A 24,771-nucleotide genomic window follows, 5' to 3' on the forward strand; every position below is an offset into this window, starting at 1 on the left:
GAAATCCTATTGTAAGTATTGTAATCAAATGGAGTACTTGATACAGTTTTCTTCCACGTTTTTTGATATTTGGGAGGAAAAATGTATATGCATGACTGTGAACATTTGTTGAAATACGTTTGGCTTGAGCATAAAGCAGCTTTTGACTCTGCTGGACTTCAGTACCATGGACAGAGTTTTTTCTTTTTCTTTATAGACTTAGAATTAGTTTCACACTTGCAATGAAAAGACTGTTCTGGACATTTCATGCACCTCAGAAAAGCATTAGTGTGATATAAAGGGGTTTCTTCTGAACAAGCACTCAGATGATTCTCTGTATAATACATTATACGCTGCTTTCATAGTGATCATAGTTTTTTCTTGGAATTGGACAAAAGAGCAAGTTGTTTGACTGGACAGTAATAACACAATTTTAAAGATTGCAATCCTTTTCAGTAACTATAGTCAACAATCAGTAGCTATGTCTGATGATGGGTTGATATAGCTGTCAGGCAGAGGTTCAGATACTGTAATGATGAAAAATGACATAGAATAAAACTGTTTATATGAGCCCAAAGTTTTTCAGACATACAGATTTAGAAGATGGCATTTGTTTTTTTTAAATAAATAACTTGAGATTTCCTATTACATCATCTTACTGGTCACACTGACAGGATTTATGATGTAGCTTTTTGATGGCATTTTACAGCATCATGAGGTTAAATACCCTCCATCATGAATTAAGACAATAGAAAGAAAACAAATCCATAAGCCTGAATGCATTTACCCCTCCATGCCTGGTTGCACAGCGCCCACAGATAACAGCAACAAATTATAAAAAAAATGTTGGCCAACTCTAGGGACAAATACATTTCCAGGGTGACAATTTGTCATTTAATTAGCGAGCACACAATACCAGCAGGACAGTCACCCGCCTTGGTTGTGCCATCCATCATGAAAATATGCCACCAGTATTGTATATCCATAATCATTCTCTCCAGACAGAGAATAGGAAAACAATAAGCCACCTTGCATCCCTCCCTCCCTCTGTCTCTCCACACCCAAGGCGAGGTAAAGGTTGGCTCGCTGTTTCCTGTTGCCATTTAGAGGACATCTATTATGGTGATGTCAGGGCGCTGAGGATTGGGCTCCCACTAAGAACCTCCAGCAGGCAGATGGGAGTGAACTTTGTTGCAGCGCTTCTTTCCATCTCCTGTCACACTCTGCCTTCTTATCTAATAAAGTAGACCTGACATGAAAAACAACCTTTAATAACAGAAGTGACCTTTTAGCTGGGAACTTTTAGTGTATGTGTGTGTGGGTGCACAGTGAGAGATAGTGGCAGTAAGTTGTCAGGATCAAGGGCTCAAAAGGCTTTTCCATTTACCTGCTAAATATAAGACTCTATATAGAGACAGACTGCTGGAGGTGAGGAGATATCAGAAAACACAGCTTTTTTTTCTCCATTTGGGCCTTCTATTCATACTAAGCTGGCACTTTCAATAACCACGATCAGGTTTTGGAAAACATTCAAAGTGGATTAATCTGAAAGCACTGGTGTTAGATTGCAGTGTAGGAAGGGAACAGACTAATGAGCTTTTTAATAAAAGCACGACCAACCAACATGGCTGGTCATTCTGATTTTTGCTACCAGGTAACAGTCAAACAGTGATCTGATCAAGCATTAAAGATGCCTAACATCAGCCTGGTAGTCACTAAAAATATGGAGAAAATTTCATGTGTACCTTTTTTATTTTTAAAGCCATCATTAGTAAAGTTCTTGGTTAAATTTTGTGAAATGCTTTCTTCTTTTCTAACAGCTGTCCAGATGATCTAGATAGATAATCTTCGGTATCCATAAAGTGTGCTCTGAACTTAATCAGGAGATACTGCTTTAATATCAGACATTTAACACCATATTAAAATAATGTGGACTATATGAGACATATATGCTTGGTAGTATGCCACTGATACTCCTCAGATCCAGATCTGTTGTGTGAGGGTGATTGTTGTAAATGTGTTCATTTGTAACTTTGTGACTGCTGTTTTGGCCATTTCTGCCTTGTTAAATAAAGGTTAAATAAATAAAATAATAAAAACCAAATCAATGAGCAATAAGATACTAAAGGGCTTTGTAGAACTGTAGGGTTGCTGATATACTGTAGCTCCAAATTCATCACTGTGAACCACCTACAGCATTTCACAGATTTGATTCGTTGAATGAAAAATATTGATTGCGTGGGTTTTAATATAGAATAATAATATCAGCACATTACATTATGTGATGGTACATTATGCTTTACATTGGACAGGCACAACAGATCAATTGTAAAATACATGAAGTAGGAGAAAACAACAAAACCCACTGTACATTAATGGAAATCAAATAATTCCTCTGTCACACTGCCTCCCCCTTCAGCAGCCTGCGCCTTCACCTTTTGTGTTTACTGAATACATCAGACTGTTTTATTGCCCTGATTTCAGGAAGCTGTTAAATGTATATCTGGCTTTGATGAAGTGATTATTAACATGCTGTTATCTCCAATGCCTCAAAGATAAAGGGAATGAACATTGAAGAGTGACATGTCAGAACGAAGACAGAGGCAGAGTTAAGTAGATGGAAAATAACTTGCAAATATACCTCAGCTGCAGGTTCTTCAGGAGAATATTGTATAAATTAAATATAGAAAGAAAAGTTAGTCGGGGACTTTTACTTTAATATCAGGATATATCAGTTAATTAAAACATTCTTGCTACACTTAATGAAATTGCATTGTCTTGATCTTCTAATAAGAGGTTGAGTTAGCTCTTTAAAGGATCCTGTCTCATTTCTTGCATTTCAGTGCAGCACCAAAGATATTTCTGTTGCCCTCGCTTCAGGCAGCCAGTTAATGCTATTAAGTCTCAGATGAAGTGATTAGCAGCATGCTCACTGAAAAACAAAGAGTTAGCAGGAGATTCGGACTGTGATAAAGAAAGAAGGTCAAATGTACTGTCATGAATGCTGTTTTCCCTGCTCAGTTTCATGTCACAGCCTGTAAAGCTGGAGTCTGGTTGTGGGACTGATATGCTTTTACTAATGTTGACAACAAAAGGTGTGAAAGCACTAAGACTGATGCTTCTTTAAAGTGAGTTAGGAGAACAGGTTTAACGTTTTAATGCATTTTCTTCCTCCAAACGCTTGCAATGCCTGTGTTCTAAAATATGCTAGAAAGCTACAAGGTTTACTTCAATGTTTGATAGTGTACAGTTGTTCTTGCCATGTTTCTTAGCATGTTGTCGCTACCTGTCGATCAGCCAAACAGCATGACATAAAGGTACATCTCATAGTGAGCATGCCCTACTAACTCGTATTCCCTCCTGCTGTATGCACATGGACACATTATGGACATCATCATGCACATGCTAGAAGAGCACAAGATATAAATAAAACTGGCACCCATTTATCAAAATATTGCTCAGAAGCGCTGCCAGTAGTCAAAACTCGACAAGTAGCCTTTAACGTAAACCATGTCGCTTTTCTATGCTGATGGAAAATGCACATTAAATTTAAACAGCATTCTGAGAGGAGGTCTTGTTGAAAAAGGTTAATAAAGACTGGCTGATGGTTTGCGTGAAACATATCACCATCCAGTGCCCATATCAGTGTTTGGGCACTGGATATGGGCACAGCTGTGGGTTATGGGACTGAAGAGGTAGCTGAAGAATATTGATAAAAACATTTGTCCAAAGGAAAATATACAAGGGAGCTCATAAGCAAAGAAACTAACCATGAGAAAGTATATTCAGAAGCTAATGGAAGGAGGCTAGTTAAGAGATGGGTGGGACTAATGGATTTAAGAGTGATGGGCAACCGTGTTAGCCTGTAAAAAAGTTGACTTGTTGAAGGCAGCATGTGTGTCATTCGAGGGAATTGGCCCAAGAAATGCTTAAAGATAGAGACTTTAAATCAGTTGTACATTTTCCTCTCTGGCAGCACCTCTGATGAAGTAAATATTAGACGATGAATCACTAAGGACGGAGAAAAAGTGGGAAGAGTCTGGTTGAATCTGAGCCCTCGAAAAGCATCTGCAGCCTGCAATCATCCAGAACAATAGTGAGTGAATGTAAATCACCTGCAGAAATAAACATGTGACAGGACAGATAACAGTGGAGGAGTGAGAGGAGGAGGGCTGGTTGGAAATGTCATTTCAGTGAAAGTGATGGTTCAGCTTCCCTGCCTGTTTAAGTGTCATATCTAGAAAATAAAGTGACAGCAGAGGCCTACCTGCTGGAGGAAAGCTCGCTCTGCAAGAATCTGCAAACATAATGAAAATGTAACATATTAGCTTGAATGGGCTGTTCCCCTGCAGCCTAATGGTTCAGCATAATGACTCTGATGTAAAGAAAGTGTCTACCACCCACCAAACCTAATGAGTCAAATGTGTTGCCCTCCCATCAAAGTTCATTCATTTCAAATGAGGAAATCCATTACTACTGCATCTTAGCATTGCTAATGCATTGCATGGTAAATGCAACAGCATGAGAATGATTTACTCTGCAAGGCTTTATTATGACTCTTAGAAGCTGAATGCTTTCCCCAGGTCTGACATTTACTTTTACAATCCTCCGTATTGACTTCATGAAACACATCTTTCTTTGCTTTGCATTATTAAATTCACAACTTTTCTGCTTCCTTTAGTATTCAGGCATGTGACCTGTTTAACATCGCAAGTTAAGCAGGTAATTTTGTTCTGGAGGGAGTGACATGTCAAAGATGAGTAAAACAAGAGAACTATTTGTCTTGACAAGATGGAGTGCCTGTTTAACGAGGGTTTATTTTTAAACTCTACAGATACAGATTAATTTATAGTTGTGAGAGGTTGCTGTGGAAACAACAAAACCTCAACAAGAGATTATGCCACATATATAAATTTGACATTTATGGCAAAGCCCTACTTCTATATCAAACATATGGATAATGAATGAAGTTTTGAATGTGTTTTTATCTTTTTCTTACAGAGTATTCTTCTTGAGTCAAAATGTTGACTGATCACAAAATGTTCTAGCTATGAACCAAATAAATGATCCTCTCTTATCTTTTGAGGCATTCATTTTGTTTAAATACTTTAAACTCTCTGAAAATTGATACCCAAATGCCCAAGTTTACAATCCGCTTACTGTCAGTGTGAGGGCATAATAATACGATGGTTCAAGCAAAAAGTGCGTGTCGACATTAATGGTAATGACCACGGGGTTAACTTCTGACTAGCAGTCTGATATTAATCAATCAAATGTGTCAAACAGGTTATGTGTGGGAAAGTGGTGTTAACAGCAGCAAGATATTTAATAAGCCACAGATCAGCAATTACATCTGTTTACTACATGTCACCCACTTCCATTTAATTGAAGTAACTCGAAAAATTCACAGGCAGACATAATAAAAAACCAACAGTAACTTCACAGCATAATGAAGTCATGAAGAAGCCGAAAGGCGCCAGTCAGACAAACAGTTTCTCAAATCTTGACTGTACTGTAATAAGCTTAACTGGTATATTCAAATATTCTACAGCAACATGAACATGAACATGAACATGACCTTGATTTTATTTATGGATTATCAGTTAAGAGACAAAAGAATAAAATAGAAAATACTTATTTCCAGCGTGGTCCCAAGATGTCAGAAGACAAAGAAAACTCAAAGACACACAGAACATCCAACACAAAAACTTAACTAAACACATCACCTCAATGTACAAAAAAATAAGAATAAGACGAGGACAACCAAAACTAACTATTTCAAAAGCAAATCTTTCTATAGAACTGTTGCCCTGTTCACAAAATAGTCCTAACCTGACCTCTATAAGCCCTTTCATATAGAAAAACACATGATTCAGCTTGTGTTGTTTAAGTCCAAACTGTACTTGCAACAGTCCTGGCCTGCTGAATTCAATGGTTGATTGATTGATTGATTGATTGATTGACAAAAAGTTTCCTAACTGAAAAGTCATATGTTTCATAAAGTATAAGTCAAAAATGACCCATGTTTTCCTAGCCATGTAAGTAATGACAGACTTTTTTGAGTAGTACAGATGAAAGACGCATAACCTTATCCATCCATGAGGTTATTGTGGATGGTGTCTTATATTGACATTAAAACATTATGGACTGTGATTTGTGTCATATTTCTTACTAACAATATTTCTTACTATTTCCTACTTACTTATTTTTTTTAGTGGACAAACCATACAGCCACACAATGACAATACAAAACTAACATTCACTGATCATTACAGAAGTTTTAAATACAGAAAGAAAATATGAGAAATTTGTTAGTTTTAGCTACAGTAGAATATGACGATGAGAAGGGATCATGCAGGCAACCATCCCATCATATGAGATGAGAGATTCTCCATGTAGTTGATGAAAGCTTGCCATATGTTACAATCAATCATATCCCTTAATCAGTAGGTTAACTTTTTCCAGGGGTATGCAACTGTTCATTTCTGAGAGCCACAATCCAACTGGTAATGGGAGATCTGACTTCCATTTCATTGCCTTTCAACACTTTTTTTTAGCAATAGCCAGTAGGACTTCTGTAAGATTGATGGAATGACTATGTGTAAAATTAGAATTTGAGAGGTTGCCCAAAAGCCTTTTCTCAGGATCTATTGGGAAAGTAACTCCATGAATTGTAGATAAAGCATTACAGATCCCCTGCCAAAAACACTGCCAAGTGGAGTGGAAAAGTCCTCTACTAGACCACACAAACAAAAGGGTGAGAGATTGGGTTTAAACCTGTGTAGCTTGGAAGGACTGGGATAAATCTGAAAAAAAGAAAAAAACTGAATCAACCTTTATCTTGAATTTAGTGTCCATGTAACACCATTGCTACATAAATCCCTTCACAGTTCTGGATCAATCCCTATACCAAAGTCCCCTCCCACTATATAATGTATATAATATATCTACATATCTCTCCTCTCTACCCCAACCAGTCGAGGCAGATGGCCCGCCCACTCTGAGTCTGGTTCTGCCTGAGGTTCCTTCCTGTTAAATGGGAGTTTTATTCTTGCCACTGTTGCCAAGTGCTTGCTCATGTGGGAATGTTGGGTCTCTTTAAAATGAAAATCTGAAGAGTTCGGTTTAGAACCTGCTCTATGTGTAAAGTGCCTTGAGATAACTTTGTTGCGATTTGGCGCTATACAAATAAAGATTGATTGACATAATAAAGTATTATCTACTATTCACATCTATAGCCTGTATAAATTATTTAGATCCTTCTTCTTCTTCGGGAGATTTATTTGAGGGCAACGATTTCATAGCTTCGCTTAATTCCGATATTGAAAATGGTTTGCTCATGGATTCTCTGTCTTCGTCAGATAAACATAGAAGATTAAGTGGGGAGAAAAAAGAATCTATTGCTGACATGTCACCACTTGGCTGAGCAGCACACAAGTCACCATAATATTTCTTAAAAGCATCATTAATTTCAGTGAGGTTATTAGAGATTCTGCCAATAGTTACTTCAATTCCATTAGTTGCCCCTCCTTACTTTCTTCTGTTTTTAACTGCCATGCCAGCAACTTTTTCTTCTAGCCCACAATATCTTTGTCTAGACCTTGTGATGAATTTCTCTATTTGGTATGTTTTCAAGTTATTATATTGGATTTTTTTTTTGCATACTAAAGTTCAACAGAGGTCTTTACTTGGTATTTCCTGGGTTTTTTTTCTGAAATGGTAATTCCACTTTCTTCCCATAATCCCATTTTGCCTCCTATGCAATTTTGGAATGACATCCATGCTCCCCAGAGGATGAATCCTACTGACTTTGGTCAACACCTGCCTTTACCACTATGATGCTGGCTCACATTTAACATCTGAGGTTCAATAGAAGTTCAAAGTTTTCACTGGAATTGACAAAAATCTGGTTCCAAGATGATTCCTTTGATTTTTTTTTTTTCAGAAAAAGGGGCTTTAGGGGTTTTTGGGTTAGTGTTAGCTATCTTACAGCCTCTCAGAGCCACTAGGATGGCTATACTACTGTAGAATCAGTCTTCTTAAAGGATTGCCATCTTTTCAATTTTGTATTTTAACTTACTATTTGTTTTTCCTTAAATGTCACTGCTTTAATTGTCATTTTCATATTCAAAACGTAAGAGGCATCTGGGTTTTTTTTTCTCTTTTTTTAAATTAAGAAAAGTATTTTTAAATAGACCATCATGCACTGTTGAGTTAATGGGATTGAGACCTCAACTTGAAACAAATCCTCACAGGAGAATTTAATCCTTCAACTGAATTCAACATGAAAATTTTTTTTTTTGCGGGGGCCTGAGAGCCACACTGTGTTTATCTGTTTAATATCAGCCACACAATGTACAATCACCCGAGCAGTCAATTCACATTTTAGCTCTAAGAGAAGAGAAAAAAAGAAAAGAAAAGAAAAAACCAGTAGGAGAGTGATCCAAAGGAGTATTAAGTGCTCATGAATAACTGTCTGTGCCAACGGGCAGAGATTACCAGATAATGTTTTCAGGTACCAGCGGGGAGATGCTCACTTTAAGTGAGTGCAGAGCTCTGCCTCGACAAAGTGCCTCCATTGTAGCTTTGAGGCAAAATTTCACCCACTCTGCTCAAAAACTCGACTGAGACGCGACAAGTAACCCCCTGTTCTTTTTTCTTCAGTTTCATCTGCTAAGAGACAAACCAAGGAAAACAAGATGCATATTGACAATAGAAAGCAGTCTTCAGCACAATGATATAATAATACAAGCTTTGAAAAAGGGGAGAATTGAAAACATGAAATAATGCAGGTTTAATCAGTGTAACAACTTCATGTGTCACTACTGAAGCAGAGTAATGATCAGATTTTGATGCATTTATACTTTTAATGCACCAGATTTTAATGCATTCACATTATTTTTTACTTGAGCACATGACAAATACATGCCACTCTCTGAATATATATACTTTTTTTTTTTTTTTTTTTTCTAAAGGGAAACCAACCAACATCAGATTGAAAATCAAAAAATACATGCAGAGACAAGGGGGGAACAGGAGAAACAGTCTTACAGTAGCATCGCTCTAAGATTTCCCAGTTGTGTCAGGGTTTTCACTCACATTACAAACGGTTACTCCCATGAAACCTGAGTGTTTTTTAAAAGCTGCCAGTATGGCTTTCTGCAAGAAACCCAAAACGTGGCAAATAAAGGCAGTTGCCCTTCAGTATATATGCCAGTAAGAACACTAAGCCACTACAAACCAAGCAAAGAAACAGGTTGCAAGCTAAAGGTGCCGTGGAGCTCTCAAGGCTTTCAACAAGCTTTTTTACTGATGTGAAAGGATCTGTGTTTACATCATCATGTAATGTCTTTTACTTTATTTTCTTTTACATTGCATTATACATCTTAACATACTAAAGTAGCTTAAGAGCGACACTAGAAAAATCCATAATAGAGTTTAGTGCATTATGAATCCATTATAATGCTATTATAAGGCTTATAGACATAATGTACACTCTGAATAAAATATCAGGAGGGCCATTCTGCTCTTCAGTTGTACTCTGTTGTGCAAAGGTTATGTCTTAACATCTTTATGGGTGAATGGACTGAAAACCCTCTTTAAGATGTCACCTCTCCTTCAGCTTCACCACCTCTTCATCACAGAGGTGCATTTTATCACTTTTTTTCTTTTTTTAACCTTGATAAACCTGTTCTCTTTACTTCACTTAAAGAGCAGGCCACCATTACGCACTAAACAGTGCGGTTTCATATGGTTTGGAGGCAGAAATTTCACTTAAAGTGGTGATATTTTGTGTAAAACTTGAACTACAAGGGTCTCACTCAGTCAACAAAATAATCATTATTCTTCAATCTGAAGAGTAAGGCCTGTGAATATGTGAATAACCAAAATATCATTCAATATACCAACATCATTATTATTATTGTTATTTTTATATGATGATGATGATGATGATGATTATTATTATTATTATTATTATTATTATTATTATTATTATTATTATTATTATTATTATGGTGACAAATCCCTAGAAATAGTATGATAAGATAACACTGCAATTGAGAGAAAAGTCACAAATTAAGAGAAAACATCAAATGCAAGCAAATGTATTAATGCCTATATAAGATGTTTAGTTTATTATACAGTATATGAATGTGCATCTCTCAGAAAAGTACTATTACTATTATGTGATGTAACATGACATACTGTTACATGTAGGCTAAAGGGAAGGGGAAAAAAATAAGTCATCATCATCATCACCATCACTATCATCATTTTTTGTCAGGACACATCTACAGGTCTACAGCAGTATGGCCGTTTGGCTGCTCAGTAATCACACTCTCAGATCTGCTCCCACAGACTCTCTCCAGTCTCAGGGGATTAAGGCTGACAGCTCAACAGGAAGTTTACTAGATAAAGTAGAATGGTTCAACTCTGACAGTGGCTGCAGTTACATATACAGTAGGAGTTGTGCTGATTAATCATGATCTGGGTTGTAGAAAGTTTAAACTACTTTTCATGTGTGTCAATACATTATATATTGATTATATATTGACAATACTAATTAAAACCTGGGCATACCCTCTGAACTTGCACATCACTGATGCCAGGTTTGAACAGAGGTGAAATAGGCTCGAAACTTTCAACCAGGGCAGGCAATACTGTACTGTTTGTTTATTATGTAATTAGCTGACACTTTAAAAATGCAAAAATGTAGGTAATAAACATTTTTTTTAAACTAATTACAATGGACTTTCCTCAATTAATTGATTCACTCATGTAAGATGTAAAACTCAATTTTGATGACCAATAGCAAACTGTCTTCATAGTGCTGACCTTTCTTGCTGACCTTCTGAAAAGAGGAACACTATGCAAACATTGAACATAAACATAATTTGAGCAAACTTGTCTCATTAGCGACCAAGTTAACTAGCTTGACAATTAGCTTCATTAGCTTGGAGAGGAACAACATATTACTGCGTTGTTTTGACTTGGCTAACTGCAACTTGTTTGTATTTTGTTGTTTAGTTTTTTTACACCACAAAAGGAAAAGACAGGAGAGTTTAATGACTTCTTTATATAGAACAATTTAAATTTGTTTGACTGGACTTTAAACGTGGTTTAAGATGGTTGTCTGCTGTATTTCTACCACAGTAGCTGCTGAATGAGAGTATGAAGCTGCACTTTGTGATCACAGCCTTCCTTCCACTACTATACTTATGGATAGATCTCAGTTTCAGGCAACAAATATATGGTAAAGTGTGCAGCTCAAAATTACAGAGCGGCAGATGAATACTACCCACCACGGTGCCTAGAATCACTTAACCTTGTATATGCTAATGTGTCCATGTGAAACTGACACAAAAGACCAATTATTTTGTAGATCCTAAACTTCCTGAAAGTGCTTGAAAAAAATGTCTTTAACCTAAATCAGCTAACTGTTTGATGGGCAAAATAGACATATCACATTTTAGAAGTTAACATTTAAGTTTTTTTTTCATCCTCTACATCAATGACTCAGCTCTTGTATCAGTAATCAGATCTTTTATCTCCAACAGAGCCAAAAATACCCCTCAAACTCATCTCTTTTCGATACAGCGTCCTTTACTTTCTGTGTGTTTTGGCTGATAACACCACTGTGCTGTGTTCACCATGACTAGTACTTTTAATCAGATGTACCTTCCAGCGAATGCAGCTCCCTCATTAGCATTCACTGTGTTCACCCCGGTGCACTGCCGGCTGCTCTCGTTCCCACTCACAGCGTTGTCTTCTTCACTGTAGGATATGATACATAATGCATGTACTCCAATGACTCCCTCCTCGCTCCCTTTTTTTTCCTTCTCCTATCTCCCCATCTGATGGTCCGGTGAGAATAGTGGGGTAAAGGACACGATATTAACAGAGAGAGAGAGACATTTATTCCCAGCAAATCCAACCTACAGAACTGAACTCAAACCCTATATATGAGCAGCATCTATGGTAAATATAAATATAATACATTAATTACCAGTATGCAAATGTTATTTACATGAACTTACTTGCTTATCTACAAAGGGTAAAGAAAAAAAGATAATGATGGGAAAAAGATCAAGTATGAGACAGACAGATCAAGACGGATAAAAATATCTGCTTTTACGGCAAAACAAACACAATGTTGAGATAAAAGGAAAATATTTAAATGTGTGAAAAATGTGTAAAAAAGGTTTAAGAAACTAACATGAAGCAGCAACGTTGCTATTAAAGCTACAATACAACTTAGTTTTGGGTGTTTTGTTTAACTTCAGTGTCCCATTTTCTTAGTTTTAACTATCATCAATAGGCAAACTTATTTTGAAGCTATAACACAGTTGTACCGTAAGCAAAATTATTTAAAGTGTTTATGATCAACTTTAGCTTTAACCTACTGTATTTGACTAAAATGTGCAGACACACGGTTTTCTTGTGCAATAAAGGATTGATACATATTTTTTCCGTGCATGCATTTTTAGTTTTACCTTCAAATGAAATGCTTCAGTTAACCTGGGTAATTTGTGGGTTTTATTTATGACTTGTCTGATCATCTAACTGCTCAAACCAAGTTTTAATAAACCATGATTATATTTGAATGGAAAACAATAGAAAAGAAATAGTGAAAGGGTTGTTCTGTTCTCAACCTTTTCAGCCTGCACGTTTGCATAAAGTGCAGATACAGTTAAGTATTTCACTTTGGAGGACTTCAACAACCTGATATCCTACACTAAGCAGCACACAGTGAACTAAACACAGTTTACTAAAAGTCTTCTTCATGGTGAATGCCCACTGTTCGTAATATATGCTTGTAAATTGCTAGCAAAAAAAAAACTTGAACCTGGCTCAGCTTACCTGTAATGATTATAACCTTGGTAACTTTCAAGAGATGTGAAATCATGTTTCATAGTAGGGGGCTCATTGTCTTCACAGTCATGAATGCATTACTCAAATCAGCCTTCCTGGATTGTGAGTCACCTTCTCATTGGTACCTGAAGCAAAGAGCCTCCACAGCCTCTTGCAGTCAACCGTCTGAACACCCACTGAGTCAATACAGGATAGATCTCTTCTGTGAAACTGTATGTACACAGCAGTGGGTCTTTCCTGTGTTCCCTTTGCACTGCTTTAAAGTGTTGTTTTCTCTGCCTAGCCTGCTGTCAGTATGTGTCTGTGACTGTTTCATCTGAAACAATTGCAGACTGTTTGCCTTTAGCTGGTGATTGACGGTAGCTAATGTCATTAGATTAGTTGCCTAGCGACAGTGAAAGGACGCTGCCAGTGTCTTTTTTTTTCCTTTTTCAGGCTTCTCAGAATGAAGGCTGTGTGGTGCCTTTTAATTTTTCAAGTCTACGAAGGCTATTGCGTCCTAATCAGAATATTAACATTACTCTGATGAGTGTCTGTGTTGGCTGAATATAAGATGCAATTATCTTCATTTTTTAAGTTCTGATCAAGTCAGCATGTGAGTAATTTTATATGATTTTGAGTATGCTTTGAGAAAGAGAATTCACCCATCTTCAGGTTCTTGCAGTTTGAGAAAAAAAAGTTACTTTCATGAAAAATGAACAAATTCCATCCACTGAGAAAAACAGTGAGATTTATTGACTCTAGAAAACTGAACTTATTAGTCATGTTGAGGGTGTGCTATGTTAAAATTGAATGTCCAAAACTCTGCTGAACAAAAAAAAGAACATATATATATATACTCCATGCTGGAGTTTCATCTTGATTTTCTGTCTGCTTGTGATCATCTGTCTGTCTTTTCTCTCACATTCCCTCTTGTTCTTCTCATTCTTCCACGCAGAACATCTTGAATGTAACAGCTAATTCCCTTCAGATTGAAAAATCCATTACCACCCGTTACTTTTTCTGTCTCAGCATTTCCCTCTCTGTTTCTCAGCCTTCACTCTCCTCTTCTCTAAATAAACCTCATCAATCTATTGCAACAACAAAGCCTCCACAGTCTTCAGAGACGGTCCACAGCATGCTCTGCTGCACCTCAGACCTGGAGGTGAGGATTCAGACACAGTTCGGCCTGGTAAAATGTTTCTCTGACAGATGACGGAGAGCATGTATCAGGCCAAGACACCTCAATTCAAGGCTGTAACCTGCACACTGTAAAACTAATCTTGTGCCAGGGGGATATTGCAGAGGGATAAATTACAGTTTTCACATTGAGCTTTGAAAGGGAACTGTCCTCACTATTGTTCAGTTGTGTGAACACTTACTGTATAACAACTTGTGTTGCAATGGTTTCATGCAAGAATATTTTCATTATCTTATTTTATTTTCTGTGAGAAGCGCTCATATGATTGTTCTGGGTCAGACTAAACTCTCTTAACTCATTTCTGCCTGATGAATGTAATCTGTTCATGAGTAGGTGCGCATTCAAGAACTTCCAATAAGGTTATCTGTTCTGCTTTGTTTGCAGGAATTTTTAGTTAATAAAAATATCGCCAACTAGTAAACAGACTTTCACACTGCAGAGAATGCTGTTGGAAATCTGCAGAAAAATGTGTCAGTATTAGCAATTGTATTAAAGGACCCAAAACAATTAGAAATGAAAGCTGCCAGCAATGTTGATTGAGCCCTCACAGCTTTGTGGTAATGACCCCAATCATGATATTATGTGTGCATTACGTGGTGCTGAATATGGCATGTTGTAAATTGTGTTTACACTTGATGAACTATGTGTCTTTTAGGCTTCATTTCCTGTTACCTGTAGGCATTACTAAATAAGTGAAATATTAATTCAGCAATACATCTACTAGAGGACAAATGACATGGATATACATTGTCATGAATACTGAGATAATTATCACATCCCGTGTCACATGTGTGGCCCTAGAGAACACCCATTAATTATAAGTCATGTGTGTTAACCACACCATGTACATTTAATATAAATCCGATGATATTTGTCACATGAGGCCGACTTTGTACATTAGGCAATGTTATACAAGTTGGTCATTAATGCAGTCATACATTTAACTGAAGTTTCCTGACATGCATATGCATTTTCTTGAATACTGGACTTTGCACAAAAGAGTTAAATATCACTTCCTGTGTCGACTATGTGGTAAAATACAGAAATGATAAATGTAGAGGACACTTCACATGGAGACAGCTGGGTTTTCCTTGATGTCAAAATCACTGTCCATGTGCTCCAAAAACAAAACAAAACCATGAATTGCTACCAAGTCACCATGCATAATTTATTGTGAGGTAATTATACCAACTAACAATAGTTAATACATTTAAATGTTGCAATGCGTAATAACATTAGCCATGTTTTAAATTATTTTCAAATTCTTACCCAAAAGTAGGGTTTTCCCAAAGTTTGTTCAATATAAGGGATTCATGGTCATGTCCAGCCTTAAAAAGAGCCTCTTGGAGCCATACTGAGGTCAGCCATTTTGAATTTAATATGCAGCTTTTGCACCCTTTTTACGCATTAATCAAATTCTTGAGTCGATTACAGCAGAGCAGAGGTGTTGGTGTATATTCACAGGTATACACAATGGCATGTACACCCACTGTAATGGAAGATTTACTGCTGCCTTTAAACAGCTACATACATATCAGTGTGCATCTTGCAGAGTAAGGCTGCAGTTAATCATGTTGGAGTCTTTCATATAATCTGTGGTGTTTACTGTACATAGAGACAAGCCTTTAAGCCAGTGCTTTGTGGCGAGGAAAAGTAGCAACACTGCAATTTAAAAATACTCCAGTATATGTAGAAGTGCAAATTGTCCTTTAAGTATGTTGTTCAGAAAATGTCCTGTGTGAGTGTTATACCTACCGATGGATTAATGTGGAAACAGCATTCTACTTCTGGAGCAGGGGAAGGTGGAGCTAGTTTGAAATATTTTATATATTATATACTCTTCAAAAGTCAACCACTACACCACTGAATATTTCCATCAAGCAGGGTGACAGTTCAACACACTGCTACTAAAGCAAACACATACAAATAAATAGAACACAATTGAATGATTAGGTATCTTCACTAATGTGATGTCACATATTCAGCATAAAAAATGATTTCTTTAAACCTCATGTTGACACTTGAAGCATCTCACTTTTTTGTGCTGTAAAGGAATCACAAATAATGGAAAAAGATAAAGCAATACAATGTGTTCTCTGTGTCTTCACACTTTTTTCTGCTTTCTGCTCTGAGGTTCTGGTTCCATTCCTGTTAAACTACTCGTAAAGCAAATGCTGGCATGGCTTCATTTACTACTGTCCCCTGTGATCCCCCGGTGTGGCTGCCAGCTCCACCTGCAGCCAAGCAGGAGACATATTAAGCTGCGCCTTAGGACTCAACTATGCAGATTTTTCATTTCTTTGACTGTGAGAACATTTTATGTTTTCACATTACACATGATGATAAAAGGTAGCAAAATATGAGTCTTAAAAGTGAAATGTTAGACTTGACATGTGGGCTGTTATGGGGTTTAGTGTGGGGTAACTGCACATACAGTAAAAAAGCTGCTCAGTGTGAAGTTATTTAATGAATTTATGAGTTTGTCAACTATTATCTACTACAGCTTTGATGCTCTGCAACTCAAACATCCAATTCCTCTTATAACTGAGAGGCAATTATTCCCTAAAATAATATAATCTGTCTTTACTTTTATGGTAGAGTCAGTGGGAATATTACTAATTGAAGCAGCACTGCCCACTCATGGACCCTTACTATTTGAAAATGGCTTCTGTAACACTCATTTGCATTCATTTCATGCAGGGAGGAAAGAGAGATAAAGAGAGAGTTAGAGGAGGCAGAAAACATAAACAAAGACGAGTGAATGGGCAAATTGGAGGCAGAATAGTTTAGCAAATGAGCTGACAATGAGAGTTTCACCCATCAACTGAGCCAGGCCTCCAATCTCGCAGGGATCCCGCTGTCTGCATACAGCTGTTAAAAAGAAAAATGTGTCACAAAGCACTGAGATGAGATCCATTTCACAGATTTTTCATTCTGCTTTTTTCAAAGACATAATTATAAACATATTTTTGTGTGCCGACATAATAACGAGTGGCACTGAAATAAAGGAAGACGATGCTAAAACCATTAATGTGTCTTGGCAGTTGTTTTCCATGACCCAAAATAGCTTTTATTCAGTTACACATAAAGAAAGACAATGTGTCCTCTCTGTCTGCATGTCCCCCCCGTACTTTATTCAGTGAAGTTTTAAGCAATGTGATGTGAGGCTGATGTGTTTTTTCAGGATTTTTGCTATAACAATATTTCCTTGGAGGGCTAGTTCCACTTATTTATGTATAAGATCAAGGCAAAGTGGAGACACGTTATGGTTATTTCATAGCTTATATCTACCGTACTGGACTTCAGGATTGTTGGGGGACCAATAGGGCCAGATGTTAGAATTCAAATCCACACTGCAGTACACTCACTACTGACTTTGTAACATGTATGAATCTGCACTATTCACTGCAGTGGGCTTTGACTACTCTCAGGTTTTTATTATGCAGGAAAAGAGAACATGCTATGCATCCTAATATGACTTCTTTTTTTTTTTTACTTTACAGAGCTGATGTGTGTCAAACCATTTATCCCACACACCTTAGTTACTCCCCCTGATAATTGGCTTGTCCACCCACAGGAAATTGGTGCAGCTGTTAAGGCCATATTGATATAATTTGGCTAAAAAAAGCCTCCAGCATGTCACCAATCGGGCTATTAAGAGTGTTTAGGTCACGGTGGTAGATTAGTGTGTCTTACTTTAATGGTATAAGTGTGCACAATCAAGGTAAACAATCCTGAAGTACGCACTGGGGTCTTTGTGATGTGTGGTTGATGTGGCATCTTAAGGTTGTTGCGATCAGCGTATTCCTTGGTCTTGGCCACAAGGTCATCAATGGTGAGATCCTGTCATTGTCTGCTCAGTCATTGGCAAAGTGTGGCAGATGTTGGCAGATTCCACTGACCCCCAGGTTGTGACTTGGGTATGTTCTGTGGCACATCTCCCCTTTGACAGTCTTGTCGCTCTCCCAAGGTAATGAAGGACTGTAACATTTCTCAGGCGAGCAGCCGCGACAAATCCACAAATCTGACATACCATGTATACCATGTATATGACATCTCCACATCCAAATCAGGACTGGTACAAGGTACTGGTACTCTTTGCTGAATTGTTGATAATAACTGCAACGTCTCACAGAAAGTTCAGCGTATCAACAACCAGGTGCACTTCTTGTCACTTCTTGCACTCCAATGAGCGATTTGTTTGAGGACACATTTCCTCCAGTTTAGCCTTTGCCCCTTTGAACCCTCCAGACATATTTCTGGCTACATCAAGACAGTAGCCTTTCAGCCTTCCCATGGGCAGATTGAGTACAAGCACATACACAAAAATAGCATCTCGGCTATTGTGTCTGGGGCATTGTAAAAGCTCATAGAGAAGTTCTGAACTTCTAGGTTGTGATCTTCAAACTGTATATTGCATGAGAACTGTTCCTTGCTATTGATATCTGTGCTTCCGCCAGCAGTTAAGCCAAAAGAGGGCTTTGGGATGCCTTGGCTTCCATTTGTCTCTGAGTATCATGGGCAAACAGCCGTAGGATTTGATATTGGATGTTGTTAGACATCCAGTTGTCTCTCCTTTTCAGCCAATTATTCAAGCCAGGATCAGTGCGCCCCCTTTCCATGATCAGCTGCCAAAACACCCCATCCCAATTTGCAGCCCCTCTCAGTGGGATTCTCTTGCGCCCCAGGAATCTTAAACAGCTGAAAAGGAGATCCAGCATCTTCCAGGCGGTCCTCTGTTCTTTTGCAATGGCTCTGAATAGCAGTGCATTAATTGGGGCAAGATTTCAGCCAAGATTTTAGCCAATCTTTGAGTCGCATCTAAATGAGTGTGAGACTTTGCATGGTCCCTAATCTTCTTCTAATCTGTTGCTTTTCTCAAATTGGAAAAGCCTTTGTCCTTCAATAAGATATTCTTGAACTTGCTCTTGTTGGCTGACCTGCACACACCACACACAATGCTATCACTGTCTGCAATGTATTCTCACCATTGCTACTCTTTGAACCAGGTGAACTTGTAGGAGCGAGTGAAGCTCTCCTTGTTGAATTTTTGGTTAGAGAATGCATAATTCTTTGTTAGTCTGATGAACACTGCACCTACCCTACCCTCAGGAGCTGGGGAAGGAAGAGTAGTCGTAACAAGTGGGGCGAGCTGCTGCTGCCCCTGTTGGCCTTCTGGCGTCTGTGGGCCTTCTGGCACAGATCTGTGAGGTGCAAGTCAACTTGTCAGCTGTCATTTCTGTCTGTCACTCTCGGTCTCTTTCTCTGAATTGAATATCTGCTTTTATGACATTGCCTTGAACTGCTAGGCTAATTTGACCCCACTTGCTAGCTAACAGGTCAACATGCACACCCATCAGATGTTCTCTGTGTGCAAAAATGGTTCTGTGTATACATCTACATGATGCATTTATGTGAACATCATGTTAGTATGTGCCATGTAATGACTGCCCACATTTTCATACATTATATTGTGTTTTATGAATTTGCATGTACAGCTACAACATATGTTGTGTTAAACTTTAGTAACATTGGTCAACAGTTTTTCTTGCTAGGTTGTAAAGGTGCCCTTCTTAGCTCAAGATGACGTCTTATGCAGAGATAGCCTTATCGATCACATCATTAGGCTATAAAAGCACATATTCTTTATGTTGTAAGGAAATATGAACGACAGAAACAAAAGTCAGAAAGAAAACATTTGGTGCAGTAAAGGGAAGCCACCCCTACTTCCAATGTCTCTGCTGTACTAACCATTTGCATATATAAAATAAATGATTTGTAAAAAAGAAAAGGAATGTTGGTATTGAATATTAAAAAATATAATCATTTGTCTTAATCCACAATTGTCCAGAATTGTCTCATCTCAGATTTATGTAGTTGTACAAGCCTCTGTGCCATATATATACACACACAGTGTACATACAGACACATTTATAACCCACATAGTCACATCAGTAATAGATAAGCCTCTGGGGTGGAGACATGGACATAATTTAACTGTAGCTAGCGGAGCATCTTCTGAGGTTAAAATGTTGACCGCTCTGGATGACTTCAATCTGCCCCGGTGCTGCTGCAGCGCAGGAAGCCTCGTCTCTGCCCAATTTAATCTTCAGTGTAATCCACCGCCCCAACTGCTTTCCCACCACTACCATCTGCACCCACAGCTCAAGCCATTTGGCAGCGAAGTAGCAGAAAAGCAGAGAAGTGGTCAAAGAGACTAGATTTTGTCACTTAATGTCCAGTGGAGCAGAGGTTCTAAATTGGTTTTCAGAGAACGGAAAATGGATTTGTCTCGCTTATTACCAAATCTGACAGAAGAGGGAGGCTACACCCTCATGTTTGAAGGGGCCAGGTTAGCAAGCTCAGGCTCTGGTGCTGTATTTAAGAAGATAAATAAAGACAAGTAAGTCATTCATCTCAGATAGGGTTGCTACTTTACTTCATGTATCAGCATCCAAATTCTCATCATTAAATGCAGCAGGCAGCTGTTTTCAGTGGGAAAAGATCTGATAAATCCTTTGTATGCTTGCTGTCCAGCACCACAGTGCAAACAAAGTTAGCGACTAGCAGGTGAAGAAGTTTGAGCATCTAGCAGTTTAAAAATAAATGTGTCATAAGTTGTTGGAGACCAAAACAGAGTTAAAAACAGAGTGACTACTGGACTTGGACAAATACATGTTCTGCTGTTGTGTCTGCTTGATGTAAATAAGAAACTGTTCGCAACTTTCTAAGATATATCCATTATCCATTTATAGCTTTACAGCCCAGATGGCCATTGTCCAGATGAGCTAAAACTCACTTTAAAACTTGATAAAGTGAGAATTGTAGCTCTGATGAACCCTGCAGGTTCATCAGAGCTACAATTCTCACTATATACAGTGACATTTGGCACACTGTTATTATGAAAAATGCAGATTATAGCCACTTTAAGTTCAAATCTAACAAACGTACAAATTGCAGACACTCATGGAAAACAGCAACTGCTGCTACATGAAGGTGTGAAAACTGTGTGAAAATGTAAAAAAAAAAAAAATGTAAATCTGACTAAAGTTTATTATAATGTATCCAGCTTGTCTGAAGTTTTCATGGCATAGCACAATAACGATAAAGCAATGGCTGCCAATTTCCAGCTAATAACTCATAGCCAGCCTTATAAAATGCATGGCAGTAATGTAAAATTTAGATGATTTGCATTTAAATGTGGAATAACCACCTGTACAGTCCATAAAAATGTCCCTCTTTCTGGTATTACTGCATCACTGGGGGAAGTAAAATTTGCATTGGATGTGAAAAAAGAAAAAAAAAAACAGTTGTTGCTAAAGACTAATTCATAAGGTCCACTATTATTTGCATATTTAAGTATATAAACCATATAAAAATTCAGGTTTCAGGCAAGAATTAGTAATTCATTTAGTATGGTGATAGCTGCATTGGCCAGGGGTCAAAGTGACCTTACATGAGCAATATTTTTATTTGCAAAAACAGCTCAAGGTTTATCAGTGTGTACTTTGGTTTTAAATGGTTACACCTTGAAACTCTGATGGATTAGTCTCACTCATTACCCCGTCTGCCTGCTCTACTTACCAAGATACATGTTTATCTTTGAAAAGGAGAGAAGGTTATCAGGCTGCGGGTAAATAGTTTTACCTGTGGTTCTGAGGCTTTATGATGATATTCAAGGTGAGGGAAAATTGAAAATGTAATGAATTAGTTCTACATTCCGCATTATGATGGTTTATGCACATAGATAGGTCAGGAGAGGATTATCAAGATGAAGATAAATCACATGGCGTCACATGGCACGAAGACACTCGAGGTGAGGGAAGAACTGTTGCCCTCTGGGAAGAAGTAAGAGGTCGAAACTTTGGTTTTAAAACCTAACACCATCCAATCTAATGTGCTAACACTCAGCTGTGAACACACTCCCAAAGAAACACACAACACTAGTTACCAGGGAGACTCAGACACACATGTGACTGAATGAATGGATAAACTAAGAGAGGGAAGAGACAGCCCATTTTAGTTAAAGTTGTGTGTTTGGTAGCAGCTCCTCTCTCCTAAGTAGAAGGCTCTACAAAGAGAGCACAGACAAACTAAAGTAATTTAGGAGAAGATGAGGCTTTTAAAACCCAACACTTTCTCAAAGTGAGCCAGTTACAGCTTCTCAGGGACTTATGGACAGAATGTAAACAGCAGTGAGTTGTAGTCGCCTGGGAATTTAAGGTCAGCCATGCTTTGTTTTTATGTGTCCATCACCTAAATGCACATTTTTACACATCAATTAATGTCAGAAAATTACTGTAACTGCAAGCGGAAAATGTCAACGGCAGCTCGTACATCTTTCGACAAATGTGTTAAGTGCTTTGGGGCAGCAGTAAACAGTTTCACAGACTAGATCTGATAAAAGTAGAATAATGAACTTAAAGCTACTTTAATCAATTTTTGGCCATGAGGGGGCAGATAAATATCAAAACATGCTGACAGATACACAGCCAACAAAATCAGTGCATTAAAACGTTTCCGTAGATTGTATTGATGGATGTAGCAAGTGTGACCTCACCCATTGGTTTGCATTGGAGCTGGTTTGAAGCCCAGAGTTGCAGCTTATGGTCAGCGCTTCCATTTGGAGCAAGGGCCCTCCAGTACTTAAAGAGATTGAAAACTCTATAAGTCTTGAAAATCCTATTAACTGAGCTAATTTCCAAAATGACCATCAGCACACTTATACGAGACTATAATAACTCATTGAAAAAAAATATTGATTTTGTATTTTTGGAAGTTGGAGCCAACATCTAGTGACCATCGATGGTATTGCACTTTCAGTTACCTCCACATTTCCTTCAGCCTGAAGCCATGATTTCCAAGATTTCTGCCTGTTTTCATCTGATACATATCAGTTCAATGTTTACTCTCCTTTTAGCTCAGTTTTGGCCTCCACCAGCTAGTGAGAAAATGTTTGGTTCTTTAGCTCTACTTTGACTTTCTCTGTCATTTGGTGTTGGGCAGGTGGTATTCAGAGGTTTTGTCTTAGCTTTTTTGCTGATTGCTGCTCAAAATTAGGTTCAGGACACTGAATTATACAGTACATGTGTTGTAAAAGCAAAACTTACAACTAATAGGGGCTAAAAAACTTCCTTAGAGCTCCTAAATGGATACATATCTCAGGTTGTGGCTCAATTACCATCTCCTTTCACATTATACATTTCAGTATTTGCTGATAGCTTTCTATCCTGTTCTTCTGAGTACATTTTCTTTCACCTTACCTGCCTGTGGTGAATGAAATGAAGATGATTCTATTAAACTGCATCAAAGTTTAGAATCTTTCTTTCTCCACAGAATCCCTGATTCTGGAAAGAAACCTGTGTAGATTCACTGTGATGCACTGAGGAAAAGGTGTCCCATGGAAAAGAGATTAAAAATGAATGCATTACTGGAGAATTCAGCAGTGGATTGTATGTAGTGTAACTGCTGGTTAGATGGAGGCATGAAACTGGATTATCAACAATAGCATGCCACTACTGGAATATGCACACAAATGTTGAGATGGTTTTGTGTATCAACAACATAAAAAAATGAATTATTCTGCACACACATGCATGTCATCACAAACCAAAACATCAAGTAATGTCATAAATACCTAAAAATGACCAAATGTAGGTAAAAGTTACAGTCTGATGTCTTGACTTTTCTCCCAAATGCTCATAGCTTTAAGGGATGACCACAAGATGCTGACCTGATAAGAAGAAAACCAAACAAACTCGCCAATCTGAGTGTAATTAAAGTTATTAGTAAAGTTGCAGTTTTGAAAGTTATTGTTTGAGCCCTTTATCTACAGATAAATGGCTCATTCTAATGTAATCAAAAACACAATTCTTATTTTCAGGTGTTTATACAGTAATTCAAACATACTTATTAATTATCTGTTTTATTTCTGCCTAGCCTGTTCTGCTAGATGCCACTAAGTTCTAAACACTGCACCTTTAAAGGTACCCTGTGGAGACTTATTAAATTATTTTTTGAATAAACAAAGTTATTTCTTCATTTACTGTTTTTCATCAAAACACCTTATATGTATATCTCTATATCCCCAGGCCTTATAAAAGCACAGAAGCATTTCCTTCTTCATAAAATTTGTGGAGCTGGATGTTTGAATTAATATGAAACCCATATTACTTACATCCACTTTAGTGGAAACCATCAGCAGTAAAGTGTATTGCGTCACATGCATGGATGTCCATACATGCGCATAAGATACTGACAAAATATGGAGTCACTTTTTTTTAAACAAAGGAAAAAAGAAATACTCTGACCACTACTACTACTCCAACATTATCCATCATTTAGCCTCTGCATTTAACTTCAGTTTTGAACTGCAGTTCAAATCACAGCTGGTATCACTGGTGATAACAGCAAGCCATGCAGCTGCTGGATCAGAATACTCTTTTGATTTCAGTTCAACATTATTTGTAATTATTGTAAACATCCCATCAATAAAACACTAAACCTGTCTAGCTACATTTTTGGGAGATATATATAAGGTGATGAACCAATAGAATATGTTCAGCTGATGAATAGGTACAGCGTTTAAAAACATGACATCTTGAATATTTCACTCAGTATAATCATAAAGCTTCATTTCAGAGACACAGTGTGCAGTATATGATACTGTTAGATGTTAGAAAATAAGTTGATTTTTACAACCTTAAAGTAATAATAGTAGTAAAAAAAAGTTTTAAAGT

The sequence above is a fragment of the Scomber japonicus genome, chromosome 13 (genome assembly GCF_027409825.1).
Source record: "Scomber japonicus isolate fScoJap1 chromosome 13, fScoJap1.pri, whole genome shotgun sequence".
Lineage (NCBI taxonomy): Eukaryota > Metazoa > Chordata > Actinopteri > Scombriformes > Scombridae > Scomber > Scomber japonicus.